Genomic DNA, 16,831 nt, shown 5'->3' on the forward strand with positions numbered 1-16,831 from the left:
TCTGGAACCAGTGTAGCACTAAAGCATGGTGGAAATAACAAGCTAGGTAGTTAGCTAATTACCTAACTCGTTAATTCTCCCAATGCTTTAATGCTACACTGGTTCCAGAACAAGCTAGCTCGTTAGTTAGCTTCTGGGTCTAGCAGTCCCTTCACCTCACTCCTCGACATTACGAAGGACGAGCTAACGTTAGCTGCCTAGCTAACTAGCCAGCCATTCTTCTTTGGCGCTGCGTCCGCTCTCTACCTGTCGATCTGCGTTAACACTTCACGACCCCACCGAATGTGTGTTGTAACCATGACAACTAACCATGACAACTAGCGACCATCACCACGTTCTTTTGCACTAAACTAACGACCACGGAAAACACTTCAATGTCTGTCGTACTCTGGTTCTATTTCTATGAGACGGAAGGTAAGGAGAGCGGCAGCGATGACACATGTTTGTAGTCCAACAGGAAGTCATCACACTGGTTTCCTCCGCAAACAGCCAATGGGATTCTTCCATTCTTGGCCAAACAAACATTTGAGTCTTACAGTTCTTGTTCTTCAAGATAGTCTTCACATACAAACACAACTTGTATGATGTTTTAAAGTGTAAAGATAAAAGCTAACGTTAGGCCATAAAGAAAAGGACACAGAAAAAGCATCTAACCCAGTGGTTCTTAACCTCATTGGAGGTTCTGAACCCTGCGAGCTTCATCAGTGCATTCACCGAACCCTTCGTAATTGGAAAAATAAAATATGATTTCTTCAAAACATAGGTATATATTTTATTAGTGCACAAAATGAACCATGCATCAGTTGCACACAAAATCAGTGTGCAAAGAACAAAACCAACAAAACATGAATTTCACACAAAAACATAACTCAGTGAATGATTTGCGATCAGGTACGCAACTTCGTACGATGCTGTGAGGATCGGTTTGTCGACAAACAAAACATGAATTTCACACAAAAACATAACTCAGTGAATATTTACTGCAAATCAATGTGACTTTTGCTGTTGCCTTTCAGATACAAGTTCAGAAATGCGCGGCTTCACCTTGGCAAGTGCCACTCTCATATCATTTTCACAGCAAAGTCTGTTCCTTTTCTTAGTTTTCATGTCCACCATCCTCGAGAAAAGGATTGCTCACAAAGACACGTTGTAACAAGCGGTGTGAGTATCTCAAGGGCTTTCTTGGCAATACGAGAGTATGGTACGATTTGGTGACACCAACACGTTGAGAGCGTTGTTGTTCTGAAGAGTTGCTGTTGAAGCTGCTCTGCTGAAGCTCAATGATTTCGTCGAGGCATTCATCGTTTACATCTGCTGTCATCTGCTGAACGCAGCATAAGTTTTAGCTTTCTCCGTGCTTTTTGGGCTACCCAAGCCACCGTACCGTTATGCTGCGTTCACACCGAACGGGGCGCTCGGTGTGAACGCACCTTAAGGAATAGACGGTCATTCCTTTTTAAAGCGGCGGCTCACTTGACCGCAGTGTGTGTCTGCCGAACCCCTGAGAGTGACTCATCCCTCGATCGAACCCAGGTTAAGAACCACTGATCTAAACTCACCAGAGGTGCGTTCACTGACCTATTTTATATCGTAGAACTAAACGTTAAAATCTCTCCAGCTGGTTTTAGACTTTATTTCAGACACATTCAGAATGAACATGGACTTCCAGATGAGCGAACAGGAACTGAAATACTGCTGACTCATGTCTGGGTTTAGGACTCATTCCTGCAGAGCTCTATTATGTGAATTCATTTGAATGTGTTGAGGATTCATTTCGTCGTTATCTGCTTAATTCAGTTCCACATCATTTGGGTTGAGCTGCTCTCTTCTCTCCTGGGAGGAGCTGCTCGAATGAAGACCGTCACTTAATGAAACTCTGGAGGAAGAGACAGTGAACGTGTCCAAACATCAGACAGACTGAAGTGGAGGCTCCGGTCTCTGAAACTGAGCTCTCCATCAGTGAAGAGCCTCATCAGAGCGATGAAGCCGTTATCTAACTGAAGACCAGACAAAGACTGGAGCTCCTGAGAGACGGCGATAGACCAGCAACGGGTCAATAAACTCACCGATCGGAACAAAATAAAAAAAGGAGCAAATATAACTTTTAGAGATCCTTAACAAAAAAAAAATGACTACTTATCAATAATCATTGCTGATCCATATTGTCAGATAAAGATCCCTTTGTTGTTTGATTAAAGCAGCTGGTCTACAAGGATCCAGACTATTTGTCAGTAAACCATCAAATATACTAAATGTTATACTTTTACTTTGTTATAGTAATTTATAGTGTTTTTATTCATTCATAAAAACACACAATTCAAATTCAATTCAAACATCTCCTTCAACTACTGGATTTATTCAAGTTTATCACCAACACTACATTTTACAGATTGCATGTGAACACATCATGCTAACGTTACTAGCTCTCCTCCTGTTAGCCGTTAACGGTGCTGCTAACGTTACTAGCTCTCCTCCTGTTAGCCGTTAACGGTGCTGCTAACGTTACTAGCTCTCCTCCTGTTAGCCGTTAACGGTGCTGCTAACGTTACTAGCTCTCCTCCTGTTAGCCGTTAGCGGTGCTGCTAACGTTACTAGCTCTCCTCCTGTTAGCCGTTAGCGGTGCTGCTAACGTTACTAGCTCTCCTCCTGTTAGCCGTTAGGTGCTGGTGCTGCTAACCTGTTAGCCGTTAGCTCTCCTCCTGTTAGCCGTTAGCGGTGCTGCTAACGTTACTAGCGGTGCTGTTAGCGGTGCTGCTAACGTTACTAGCTCTCCTCCTGTTAGCCGTTAGCGGTGCTGCTAACGTTACTAGCTCTCCTGTTGGTTTAAACACAGACTGGTTGTTTACAATGTAACATTATCAGAGATCAGAGACTAGAGAAGCATAAATGACGTTCTGATCTCATATTTGACTGAATATTGGAGGAGAACGATCGTCAGTAAAACTTTATTTAACACTGTGATGGTTAACGGTCTGTCTGTAAATAAAACACACCCCGGCGTTGGAGCCGTTGGGCGGTGAGTTCTCGGCAGGTTTTTCAGCAAATGAGGCGAAAAAACATCTTGTGAGAGGTTTTGAGGCTGTGAGCGAGGAAGCCGTGCAGCCGGGGAGAAAATGAAAGAATCAGAGATGAAATTAATAAAAGAGACGGCGGCGTGAAGCGTGACACCGAGTCAGACTCCCGCCTCATGCAAAGCCGCCGGTCGAGGCCGATTTGATTGTGATTTGGTTTATGGCCGAGGGAAATCAGACACTCGCTCTCCTCCAGAACAAACAGGAAGCTGGAAGATTTCACTTCAGCTGGATGCAAATCAGACCTCATACAGCAGGAGGTCATGAACAGGAGTATTCATTATTTCACGTTTCAGAATGAAAACGAGGATCAGCCTCCAACAAGAAGAAAAGAATGAATTAAAGAGAAGAAGAAACTCTTATTTTTACTGGTTTATACGAGGTGTTTTCAGACGATTCATTTTGTGTTTCATGAACGCGTAAAGAATAAACAGGAAGTCACAGAAATGTTTACATCCTGTTAGATCTGTAGGCTACTTGTAGTTTAATAAATATGTTCAGATTTGTTTAAATGTGTATCTGATATTGTATTCTATCTTTTATTCTTCTTTGTTTGCCTGTAAAATACTGCAAAATGCTCGTTTTGATAAGTGATATAAAAATAATTATTATTGTCATTATCAATCACAATAGATGTGATTTTAGATTAAACCTTTGTAACACATCATGAGACTAACAGCCAATGAACTAGTGTTAAAGATTACAATTGAAATAGAAAAAATATGATTTTAACAGCTCGGATTTATACTTCTTTTTAAAATATTAAGATTATTATTATTATAATAGGATATTATTATTATTAATAATAATAATAATAATAATAATACCTATAAAGTAATACATTTAATAAACTCATTAACTCAAACAAACAAGTTTCTGTTTGGTAAATCTGCTGCTAATTAACACACAGAACGGACTAATCCATGTATTGTTGTGTGTGTGTGTGTGTGTGTGTGTGTGTGTGTGTGTGTGTGTGTGTGTGTGTGTGTGTGTGTGTGTGTGTGTGTGTTGATCAGAGTGAATGGAAGGTCACCGGATGAATCTTTCCAGTGAGACGGATAAAGATACGATAAAAACGAGAGGATGAGTCGACAAATTATCAACGAGAGCAGAAAGGTAACACACACTCAAACACACACACATGCTGAGACGCACACACATACACACACACACACACACATGCTGAGAGACACACACACACACACACACACACACATTGAAACACACACACAGCTTGAGTGTGAAATGCGCTGCAGCCGCTCTGCACATGTTTGGCAGCAAGTCGATCCTGGTAGCTTGGAGGTCAGCCAACACACACACACACACACACACACACACACACACACACACACACACACACACACACACACACACACACACACACACACACACACACACACACACACACACACACACACACACACACACACACACACACACACAACCAGCTCTAATGGTTTTCTGCTCTTCACACATTCTTCTCACTGAACAACGAGCTGAAACAAACAGAGACATGCAGCTGTGAACGACGGCGAAGCGTCGGGACCCTGAACGCATCACATCCTTTTGGTACATAAGACAGTAAACGTCATATAAATACATGAAGTACTCCTCTAAGTGTTTACAGCACTTTACAGCAACACTTCACTGTGTGGATGAGAAGCTGAAACCTCACCAGTTAGATCAGAACAGAGAGAGACTGGGAACAGGAGGAACCAGTGACTGAACTGGTCCTGATAACAAACTCTAACTGGAGACCATTAAGTTCTCACACCACACTGAAGAACGTATGCTGAAGATCAAGAAGACCTTAAAATATATAAAATATCAAGTTAACTTCTCCTCAGACGACGATTTGTAGGATTTATTATGAAAAACAACTCCTATTCTTCTGTATTTTCAAAATAAAGTTCAGAAACATTTGTCAATTTCTGCTTGGAACTCCTCCTCCTCTTCCTCACTCTCCTCTTCTTCTTCTTCCTCCTCTTCCTCACTCTCCTCTTCCTCCTCACTTTTTTCCCCTTCCTCCTCCTCCTTCTTCTTCTTCTTCCTCTCCCTCCTCCTCACCTCTGAGTTTTATTTTTAATAATCACTTTCCCGTCAGCAGATGAAGAAGTTTCTCTCTTTCTGTCAGAAAACCAGAATCATTTTCATTTCAATTATTTCAATTATTATTAGTTTATTTTCTTCGGCAGTTTGTTGAAGAATAATTCAGAATTCTGTTTCCTTTGTGTTTAAAAATATCATCACGACTGGCGTGTCACGTGCAAAAACTCTGCAAGAGGTCGTCACGCTTTGTTTATCAGACGTCACCGTCACAAATATCCACTGATAAAAAGAATATGTACACTGAGGCTCCTGTTCTGAGGGGCCAGGTTCAAAGGGGAGGGACTAATCGCAGGAGGCGGGACCACATGCTGTCCAGACCCCAACCTGAACCCGGTGACCTTTGACCTCTGTAGTCTGAGGCGAACACTCGATGTGTTTCAACAGAAGAGTAAAGCAGACGTACTGAACTTAACCTTCCTCCTCCTCTTCCTCTCTATTTTTCTCCTTTCGTCCTCCTCTTCCTCCTACTTTTCCTCTTCCTCCTCACTCTCTTCCTCCTCTTCCCCCTCATCCTCTTCCTCCTCTTCCTTCTCCTGCTGCTCCTCTTCCTCCTCCTCTTCCTTCTCCTGCTGCTCCTCTTCCTCCTCACTCTCTTCCCCCTTGTCCTCTTCCTCCTCATCCTCCTCACTCTCCTCCTCCTCCTGTGTCAGAAAATGCCGTCATAACGACCGGCGTGTCACGTGAGGTCGTCACGCTTTGTCGTCTATCAGACGACAAAATGAGATTTACAGAGAAGGTTCATTTATTGTTTAAGATGTTTTAGAAACAGGAAGTGTTATAAATCTACATTATACTAAATATTCTGCAGCCAAATCAAATAGTTTACAGGATATTCAACCTTTATTACGATATAAAACATTTAATACTTTACAGGGTTTGTATAAAGGCAATAAAGTAGTCCATGAATATGAGATATGAGTTTATAGATAATTATAACATTATTTATGATTCCTCCTCCTCATAGTGGAGGTTTATGAGGTTTTGTTCTTTACACTCGTTGTGTTTTTAATTCTTCACAGTTCATTTATTTCGTTCGTCCTCTGGAGTTTCAGAGAATAATGAAACAAACTGCATGTTGAGTATAAAAACATTTATAAATGTTTCCATAAAGGAAATGAGCCGGATCTTCCCACAGCAAGTGAACGCACCGCTGTAAAGGAAGAGGCTGCTCTGGATTTATTAACACTAAACAAAACAAGATCTTTAATATCTTATTTTTTAAATATAAAACGACAAATAGAATCGGCCAGAACGGAGCCCCGCCAGATTAAAAGATAAAACGCACACATTCTGTTTCTGCTTTAATTAAAACGATGAGAAAGAAGATTTTCACCTCCAATAAAAATAATTTAAATCAAGCTAACGTCAGTCAAATATGTAAAAATAAAACTACAGACACAACAAACAGCAGTAAATAAGTTTTATCAGACATCTCAGATTCACGTTTAAGCTTCAGAGTAAAAGCTCTTTATCAGATTCCTGCCGTCTCGTCCAGGATTAAACACGACAATCTCTTATTTTGAAAAAGATAACATCTCTAGCCGTCTCTGTTTGTGTCTCCTCTTTAAGAACATCAACATGAAGCAGACAAACAACTCAAACTCTTGAAGTCAACACGTCAACGTGTCCTCAAACAACCGCTCAGATGATCTTCTCAAAAGTTACTCCTCGTTTTTTCTACAAAGGTCCACAAACACGTGTCACATTCTGCTGGTTACATGAATGCGGCCTTTTCAAAATAAACTTCCACAGGAAACAACTCAGTGAGGTTCAGGAACACATTGATTTATTTACAAACAACAACACAGAACCAAAAACAGCAAACTTTATTAGTCGTTTCAACCTTGACAAATGCAGCCGGACCAGATCCACTCCTTCTGGTCTCTCCTTTCACAATAAAAGCCCTCGACATATAATATTTGCAGCCTTGGTGTTGTTTGATTTGTCTCGCCCCCCGGGTGCGTTTGATTTGCCCAGCTGTACAGCAGACGGAGCAGACCAAACATGTTTTTGTCTTTAAGTTTAAAACAACGGACTCTATGTCGTTAACTCCTTCTCCTCATTCAAAGTTCAAACATGCTTTTATTTACCTTTCATATTAATTCATCATGCAGTTACTATTATATAACATTTATCTTTTATCGGTCTCTACAGCTCATTGATCCACATCATGTCAGAAAACACCTTCCTTTGCCAAACTATTGATTCTCTCTCTGGAAGTTTGAGTCTGCTGTGATCCAGCAGTCAGCAACACACACACACACACACACACACACACACACACACACACACACACACACACACACACACACACACACACACACACACACACACACACACACACACACACACACACACACACACACACACACACACCTGTAGAGACAGAGGTGTGTGTGTTGTGTTGCTGCCAGCAGCTGATCAATAGAGCAGGAAGTGAAGCTCCACAGAGGTCACCTGGCAGAGTGTGTGTGTGTGTGTGTGTGTGTGTGTGTGTGTGTGTGTGTGTGTGTGTGTGTGTGTGTGTGTGTGTGTGTGTGTGTGTGTGTACTTGTACAGCTATCCTTGTGGGGACCACGTGTCGGACCTTCATAGTGAGGACAGTTAGGCCGGTCCTCGCTTTGGGCCTCACCGTGTGTCATGTGACTCTGGAGGATCACAACGATCTCCCAACACGCTCTCACGTGAAATATGCATGTGAGAGTTTAATGTTTTATGCAGCTCTTGTTTAGCGTTCATGCATGATTCAGACGCTACAAACACACAGAGAACCTGAGGCCACGATGAACACACCCACACCACCACTGAACTCCAGAGGAGGAGATGAACGAATGAACCCACACCACCACTGAACTCCAGAGGAGGAGATGAACCCCAGAGGAGGAGATGAACACCCACACCACCACTGAACTCCAGAGGAGGAGATGAACGAATGAACCCACACCACCACTGAACTCCAGAGGAGGAGATGAACGAATGAACCCACACCACCACTGAACTCCAGAGGAGGAGATGAACGAATGAACCCACACCACCACTGAACTCCAGAGGAGGAGATGAACGAATGAACCCACACCACCACTGAACTCCAGAGGAGGAGATGAATGAATGAACCCACACCACCACTGAACTCCAGAGGAGGAGATGAACGAACACTGAGAGGACGACCCGGTAAACTTCTCCGTTAGACACGTTAGAGTCTGACTTCCTGTTTATCTTCAGTATCTGTCGTTCTCACTCATCACAGTTTTCACCGCGTTGCGTCACCGTCACAACGGAATACTGACGAAAAACCAACGAGAGGAAGAGGAAGAAACAAAAAAAAGAAAGGTGCGTTTCATTCGTCACACCCTGCAGCCACAGAGACAGGCGGTGAAACAGGAAGGTGAGGGAGTGGAAATCAAACGCACATGAAGACAGATTAAAGGTCTGAGAACTTCCTGTCGTCTGGATTCCCTCGTTTTGTATCGCTGAGCGCCACGACAACACACACACACACACACACACACACATATATACAGTGTGTGTGTGTGTGTGTGTGTGTGTGTGTGTGTGTGTGTGTGTGTTTTCCACCATTATAAGAATTTATCTTAGAAAAGCCAGAGACATTTTATTTATCATCATATTTAAATGGTGTGTCGTCCCAGTGACCCGTTACCAGTGGAGCTGCCTTGCTCAAAGGAAGACTTGACAGAGAACCACACTCTCTCTTCCTCTCTTTTTCCTTCCCTTCCTCCCTCCCTTTCTTCCTTTTTTACTACCATTATCATCCCTTCCTTCACTTCCATCCCACCTTCCCTTCTTTCCCTTTCATACTTCCTTTCCTTCCTCCATCCACTTCCCTCACTTCTTTCCTTTTCTTCCATTCCTTCACCTCCTTCCTTTTTTTTCCTTCACCTCCCCTATCCTCCATTCCCTCAGTTCTTTCCTTCTTCCATTCCCTCCCTCTTCCCTTCCCTCTCCTTGCTCCTCCCTCCAACATTTGATTATTTCTTGCAGATGATGATGACAAAGTTTCATTTCTCCATTTTTACACACACACACACACACACACACACACACACACACACACACACACACACACACACACACACACACACACACACACACACACACACACACACACACACACACACACACACACAGGATTAGAACAGAAGATGAGTCCCGTGGCTCTCATTGTCTGATGACATGCGGCGGTTCGGAGGCTTCCACGGCGACGACGCTAATCTGCTCTGGAAAAACATTATTCTCTACTCCCCCCCCCCCCCGCCCACCCACCGGGGACGCCCGGGTCATTGTGACCAAACGCACCTCAAACGCACCTCAAGGTTAACACACACACACACACACACACACACACACACACACACACACACACACACACACACACACACACACACACACACACACACACACACACACACACACACACACACACACACACACACACACACACACACACACTGACCGGTAGCTGTGAGTCTGGTTTTAACAACAACACCTGAACACACCGTAGTGAACAATAGAGGACGCAGTCTAGACGGGGGGGTTACTGGGAACTGTGGTTTTGGTGTTAATCCGGGTTTATATTCTCTAAACAAAGAGACCGGTGAACTTTGACCTCATGCAGGATGACAGAGGAAACACAGACGGATGTACAACAAGAAAACAATAGATTTAAATCATGCAAACTACAGGAAGGAGTCTGTGAACACATCATGAACCAGGTTCACTGAGGAGGACCGGCTCACTGAGGATGCTTCCTTCTTCCTGAACCCTGAACCTGAAACTTTTCCTACTTCCTTCCCTTCCTCCCTCACTTCTTTACCTTTCTTTCTTCCCTCCTTCCTTTTTTACTTCCATTCTCTTTCCTTCCTTCACCTCCCTTTCTTCCTTTCCTTCTTTCCTTTTCCTACTACCTTCCCTTCCTCCCTCCACTATCCTCACTTTCCTTTTCTTCACTTCCTTTCATCCCTCCCTTTATTTTACTTCCCTCCCTTCTCTCCTTTCCCTCCAACATTTGATTATTTCTTGCAGATGATGATGACAAAGTTTCATTTCTCCAGTTTTCCATTTTAAACTGTTTCCTTCTTCCTTAACCCTGATCCTGATCCTGATCCTGACCCTGATCCTGACCCTGATCCTGATCCTGACCCTGACCCTGGTCTTGGTTATTCTGGTTCAATCAGAGGTGATTGAGGTAAAAGTCTTTCTCACCAAACGTGATCAACATTTCTTACGTTGTGTTCAGGGACATTTTTTCCAACATGTCATCTGATCGTTTCTTATCGTCTTTTAAAAACATTCCATATTTCTGACCCGCCGTCTTCATGGTAGAAAGAAGAACGACCTTCACTGCTATGAAACAAAATGTGACTGAAGGAGGAAACAGACACACGGTTTGTTGTGTCCACATACTTCTGTCCAGATGAGTGTTTTAATATTCTTTCTGTTACTTCTTAAACAGTTACAGAATGTAAACCTCTGGACTCTGCTGAAGGCTCAAATAATAAATGATTATTCGTGCATGATAAAATGTTTAATAATCACTAATGTTTAATTCTCTGGTCCTCTCAGATTGAATTCACTACTTTCTGCCTTTTATGAACTAAGTGATTTATCACCAGTTGATAAATTCATCTTCCATAAAACATTGTGTGTAAAAAGCCTTTAAATGAAATAAATCTCCTGCGCAGCGTTCAGGTGCATCGGGACGTTTTACGACCCATTTCTCTCCACAGGAAACACACGTTTGTGTTTTAACCAGGAATGAATCTGAAATCATCGTCTCATAAACGTTGACGTCCGCCTCTAAACACTCTGGACGCTCAACACGGAGCGTGGAATCTGTTTCCCGTGTCAAACGCTTCAACCTCCGTCAGCTTTATGATACATTATGAATATATTTATGATCAGGAGGCCGGAGAGCATCAATGTTGGCATTAATAATTCAATATCCGACTCATAACTGGCGGTTAATTGGCGGAACGGCGTCCTTCCTGAAGAGACGAGCAGGAAGACCACCTTCAGGACCTTCAGGACCTTCAGGACCTTCAGGACCACGGGTCGGTTTAGACCGTTAAGTTATGAGGAATCTGATTACACGTTTAATAAAAAAGTTCAAACCCGTTAATAAAAACGTTTAGGACGACTGACGATGTTTACTTTGAGAATTTACTCTTAAATCCTGATCAGGGTCCAAACAGGGTCTGATTGTTGTCTGATCGAGGTCTGATCAGGGTCTAGATAATCAGGGTCTGATCAGGGTCTAGATCAGTGGTTCTTAACCTGGGTTCGATCGAACCCCAGGGGTTCATGAGTCACTCTCAGGGGTTCGGCAGACACACACTGCGGTCAAGTGAGCCGCCGCTTTAAAAATTAATGACCGTCTATTCCTTAAGGTGCGTTCACACCGAGCGCCGCATAACGGTACGGTGGCTCGGGTAGCCCAAAAAGCACGGAGAAAGCTAAAACTTATGCTGCGTTCAGCAGATGACAGCAGATGTCAACGATGAATGCCTCGACGAAATCATTGAGCTTCAGCAGAGCAGCTTCAACAGCAACTCTTCAGAACAACAACGCTCTCAACGTGTTGGTGTCACCAAATCGTACCATACTCTCGTATTGCAGAAAGCCCTTGAGATACTCACACCGTTTGTTACAACGTATCTTTGTGAGCAATCCTTTGAGGATGTGGACATGAAAACTAAGAAAAGGAACAGACTTTGCTGTGAAAATGATATGAGAGTGGCACTTGCCAAGGTGAAGCCGCGCATTTCTGAACTTGTATCTGAAAGGCAACAGCAAAAGTCACATTGATTTGCAGTAAATATTCACTGAGTTATGTTTTTGTGTGAAATTCATGTTTTGTTTGTCGACAAACCGATCCTCACAGCATCGTACTTGCGTACCTGATCGCAAATCATTCACTGAGTTATGTTTTTGTGTGAAATTCATGTTTTGTTGGTTTTGTTCTTTGCACACAGTGAACTGATGCATGGTTCATTTTGTGCACTAATAAAATATATACCTATGTTTTGAAGAAATCATATTTTATTTTTCCAAATACGAAGGGTTCGGTGAATGCACTGATGAAGCTCGCAGGGTTCAGAACCTCCAATGAGGTTCAGAACCACTGGGTTAGATAATCAGGGTCCGGTCAGATGACCTCCAGCCCTCCAGAGTAGACTCAGTGCTGATGGATCGTTTCCAGGATCAAGACTTAACATTAGTGACGTCATTAGATTCATAATCCAGAACCACAACACAGTGTTTACATCATTTATGAGGGTTCTGTTGTTTAATAAACTCATGATGTCATCAGAGAGGATACATTATAATAAATAAAGATATTTCAAAATAAAAGCAGAGATCAAATATGAAATAAAACTGATGCTGAGTCACCAGCGTGAACTCTGATGATCCGGGTCCAAAGAACCGGGACCAAACCAGATCCAGGATCACATGTCTGGGTTCTGGACGGGGATCAGATGAAGACTCATTATGAGGATCTGAACAAATGAGTCCATCATGAGCAGAGCCCGGATAAAACCAGTCTCCTAATGGGTCAGTACGCAACAGACCTGGACCTGGATCAGGATCAGAACCTGGACCCGGATATGGATCCATAAATAAAGAGTCTTCATGGAGCTCAGCGGGTTTTAAAGGAAATGTGAAGAAAACGAGGAGCAGGAGCAGCGAAGGGGGTCAGACCAAGTCCTGCACCCGCATGAGTCCTGCAGACCCTCATCAGACCTGCAGACCCCCATCAGTCCCACAGACCCCCATCAGTCCTACAGACCCCCATCAGTCCATCAGACCCCCATCAGTCCTACAGACCCCATCAGTCCTACAGACCCCATCAGTCCTACAGACCCCCATCAGTCCTACAGACCCCCATCAGTCCTACAGACCCCCATCAGTCCTACAGACCCCCATCAGTCCTACAGACCCCATCAGTCCATCAGACCCCCATCAGTCCATCAGACCCCATCAGTCCTACAGACCCCCATCAGTCCTACAGACCCCATCAGTCCATCAGACCCTCATCAGTCCTACAGACCCCATCAGTCCTGACCCCATCAGTGATCACATGATCAGTCCTACAGACCCCATCAGTCCATCAGACCCCCATCAGTCCTACAGACCCCCATCAGTCCTACAGACCCCCATCAGTCCTACAGACCCTCATCAGTCCTACAGACCCCCATCAGTCCTACAGACCCCATCAGTCCTACAGACCCTTTCAGTCCTACAGACCCCCATCAGTCCACAGACCCTCATCCTACTCCCCCATCATCCTCTCAGGCCGCAGAGTCCTGATGACCCATCATCCCCCATGACTGAGGAAGTCCTGACTGACCCCCATCAGTCCTACAGACAGCCCCCATCAGTCCGTCAGACAGCACACACATCAGTCCTAACACACACACTCACACACACACACACACACACACACACACACACACACACACACACACACACACACACACACACACACACTGTTTGTTGTTGTTGCACACTGAGGACCGGGTGATTGACAGCCATCAATCAAAACTGCCAAACATGCACGCGCACACACACACACACACACACACACACACACACACACACACACACACACACACACACACACACACACACACACACACACACACACACACACACACACACACACACTCACACACACACACACACACACACACACACTGTTAACACACACACACACACACACACACACACACACACACACACACACACACACACACTCACACACACACACACACACACACACACACACACACACACACACACACACACACACAACACACTCACACACACACACACACTCACACACACACACACACACACTCACACACACACACACACACACACACACACACACACACACACACACACACACTCACACACACACACACACACACACACACACACACACACACACACTCACACACACACACACACACACACACACACACACACACACTCACACACACACACACACACACACACACACACACACACACACACACACACACACTTGACACACACACACACACACACACACACTCACTCTTCATCCCGTGACGCGTTGCTTCTTCACGCATTAACATACACTTGATACATACATACTGTGTGTGTGTGTGTGTGTGTGTGTGTGTGTGTGTGTGTGTGTGTGTGTGTGTGTGTGTGTGTGTGTGTGTGTGTGTGTGTGTGTGTGTGCTCACCTCTGCGTCCGCAGCTCCGCAGGCACGGAGCGCGCTCCCGGTAATCCACAGTCTCTCCGGTTGTTCTTCCCTCAGACACAGTCCTGCTCCGGTACCGAGCCTGCTGTAGTCCAGCGGTGCGGTGTAGTCCAGCGGTGCGGTGTGTGTGTGTGTGTGTTAACAGTGTGTGTGTGTGTTAACAGTGTGTGTGTGTGTGTGTTAACAGTGTGTGTGTGTGTGTGTGTGTGTGGGTCCAGGCGGCTCTGAGGTGACGCTCAGCGGCGCAGCGGCTCCGGCTCCAGGCCACGCCCTCCTCATTAACATAGCAGACCCCAGCAGCCAATCAGAGGCCTGACTCCGCCCCTCTTCACTTTAAAGCCACTGTGTTCTCTCAGTGGTTAATAACTAGATTAAAACATGTTGAAGAGAAGGAAAGGATTGATTGTGTTCATCATTTAACCTCTATTTCTCTTTAAATAAAATATATATATATTAAATAATGTTCTTCCTTTGCTTGTAATATGATTTGTCTCAATACATTTTTTTAATGATATATATTTGAATATATATAATCATAATATTACATTACAGTCATTTTTAGCACTTTTATCCAAAGCGACTTACAGGAAGTGTATTCAACATAGGTATTCAAGAGAACTACTAGTCACCAGAAGTCATCAGTGCATCTCCTTTCTTAAACAAGCATCTTAAAGCATAAACCAGAGCAAAAGTATAGTGCAGAGGCAAGTTACTTACTACGAGTGCAACAAACAAATACAAATTCAATAAGTGCAACAACTAATAGGAATACAGTGAGTAATATTAGAGTACTTGCAGGATTAACGATAAGCCATTTAAAGACTGCAGGACTGATATAATAGTAAAATAATGAATAATTGTTTTTTGTTTCTCGTCTCCTCACTTTTAGCTCCAGGTGTTCTAACTTCTAATGCACATCTGTTAAAATGAGTGTGTGAAATGAAAGAGGTCTGGGGGATTCTGCACAACCTCAATCTGACACTGAACTGACAGAGGAAGAGGTGCTTTGTGGGTAATGTAGGCGCTACATTAATCCATTCATCTGCTGAAGAATCGATTAATGGTTTCATCTATAAAATGTCAGAAAATATTAAAATACTCGATGTGATGTTTGTGTTGTCAGATGAAAATAATCTAAAACATTAAATCTATAATGATATGAAAGACAAAATAGAAGCACATCCTCTTATGCTTTTTAATTAAATGTTCTGCTTATCAAATATTGAATTAATCATTGAGTGCAATTTGTTCTAGTTTGATATAATAAACTTCCTTCTGCTGCTTGTCTAATAAAATAATTATGTTTTAAAAGATCATGAACACAAACTATATTCTATCTGTGTGTGAATAAAACAGAGACTCATAATTCATCTTCTGATTTCCTGCTGTGGAGATAAAACTGAACACACTCAGCAGGTCCAACGCCGGCTTTACTTCCTCTTCGGTGCAGTAAAAATTAAAAGTAGTAATAATCAGAGCGTTCCTCTCCTGAGAACTCTCCACGCCCGCAAAATGATTTCCACACGGAAACTTCAATTAAATTTCCAGCTGACAAACCGACTTTGTTTCTCTGCAGGATAATTAGAGCAAAGTGGAAAAAGAAAAGTGAAGGAGACGCTCAGAACATAAACCAAATCCCTTCATGTCCTCCTCCTGTTTATGAAAAATAACAAATTACAGGATATGAGCTGTGGTGATGTCTGGGGAAATAATCTTTTGATTATGCTTGAGTTAGCGTTCCTGTTCGCCTGATTAAACGATGATGTCTTCACTCTGAACTTCCATGTTTCCACCCGGAGACACTGAGGGACAGAAAGCTTTGAACAGGAAGTCAAATGTGGCTCAACTAAGTAAAGGTAATGATACGTTTCTATTTGAAATAAAGGCTGAGTGAGTAGAGAGTTGAAACCATCGGTGTTGATATGATTGGTTAGTCATGTGATCCCAGTTAGATGAGGTTGGTGTGTTGGGACCCTCCCAGCATGCACTAGGGCGACAGATTAGTGCTGGGCAATATATTAATATTATATCTATATTGTATGAGATTAGTTATGGTCTTAGATTTTGGATATCGTAATATGACATAAGTGTTGTCGGCAATATTTTATAAGTTGAAAGCTAGAACTTGTTGATTCTTTTTATCTCTTTCCAGACGGAGGACAGAATGCGTCTGTGTGGGTTTTGTCTTTCATGTCATTTAGTCTGCGCAGGCACCTCTTATCACTAATATCACTGATTCTCAGTAGATGGTACCAATGATGTTATGGGCGTTTTTTTATACAGATATATTTAAAATGAACTTATGTCCACACCACCTTCGTCTTACAAAATATCTCTGTCCACACTAGAAACCAAAAACGTAGATGACTCCAACGCTACGTC

General features: G+C 43.2%; 1 protein-coding gene across 1 annotated transcript in view; it reads right to left on the bottom strand.

The window, feature by feature from the left end:
- LOC129096877 (semaphorin-6D-like) overlaps positions 1–14,516 on the bottom strand; it is a 71,104-nt gene extending 56,588 nt beyond the window's left edge. The window contains exon 1 of the mRNA XM_054605561.1: positions 14,432–14,516. The gene's annotated coding sequence lies outside the window, so the exon portion shown is untranslated. The remainder of the gene's footprint in view (positions 1–14,431) is intronic.
- Positions 14,517–16,831: the final 2,315 nt, after the last annotated feature.

The sequence above is a fragment of the Anoplopoma fimbria genome, chromosome 10 (assembly GCF_027596085.1).
Source record: "Anoplopoma fimbria isolate UVic2021 breed Golden Eagle Sablefish chromosome 10, Afim_UVic_2022, whole genome shotgun sequence".
Lineage (NCBI taxonomy): Eukaryota > Metazoa > Chordata > Actinopteri > Perciformes > Anoplopomatidae > Anoplopoma > Anoplopoma fimbria.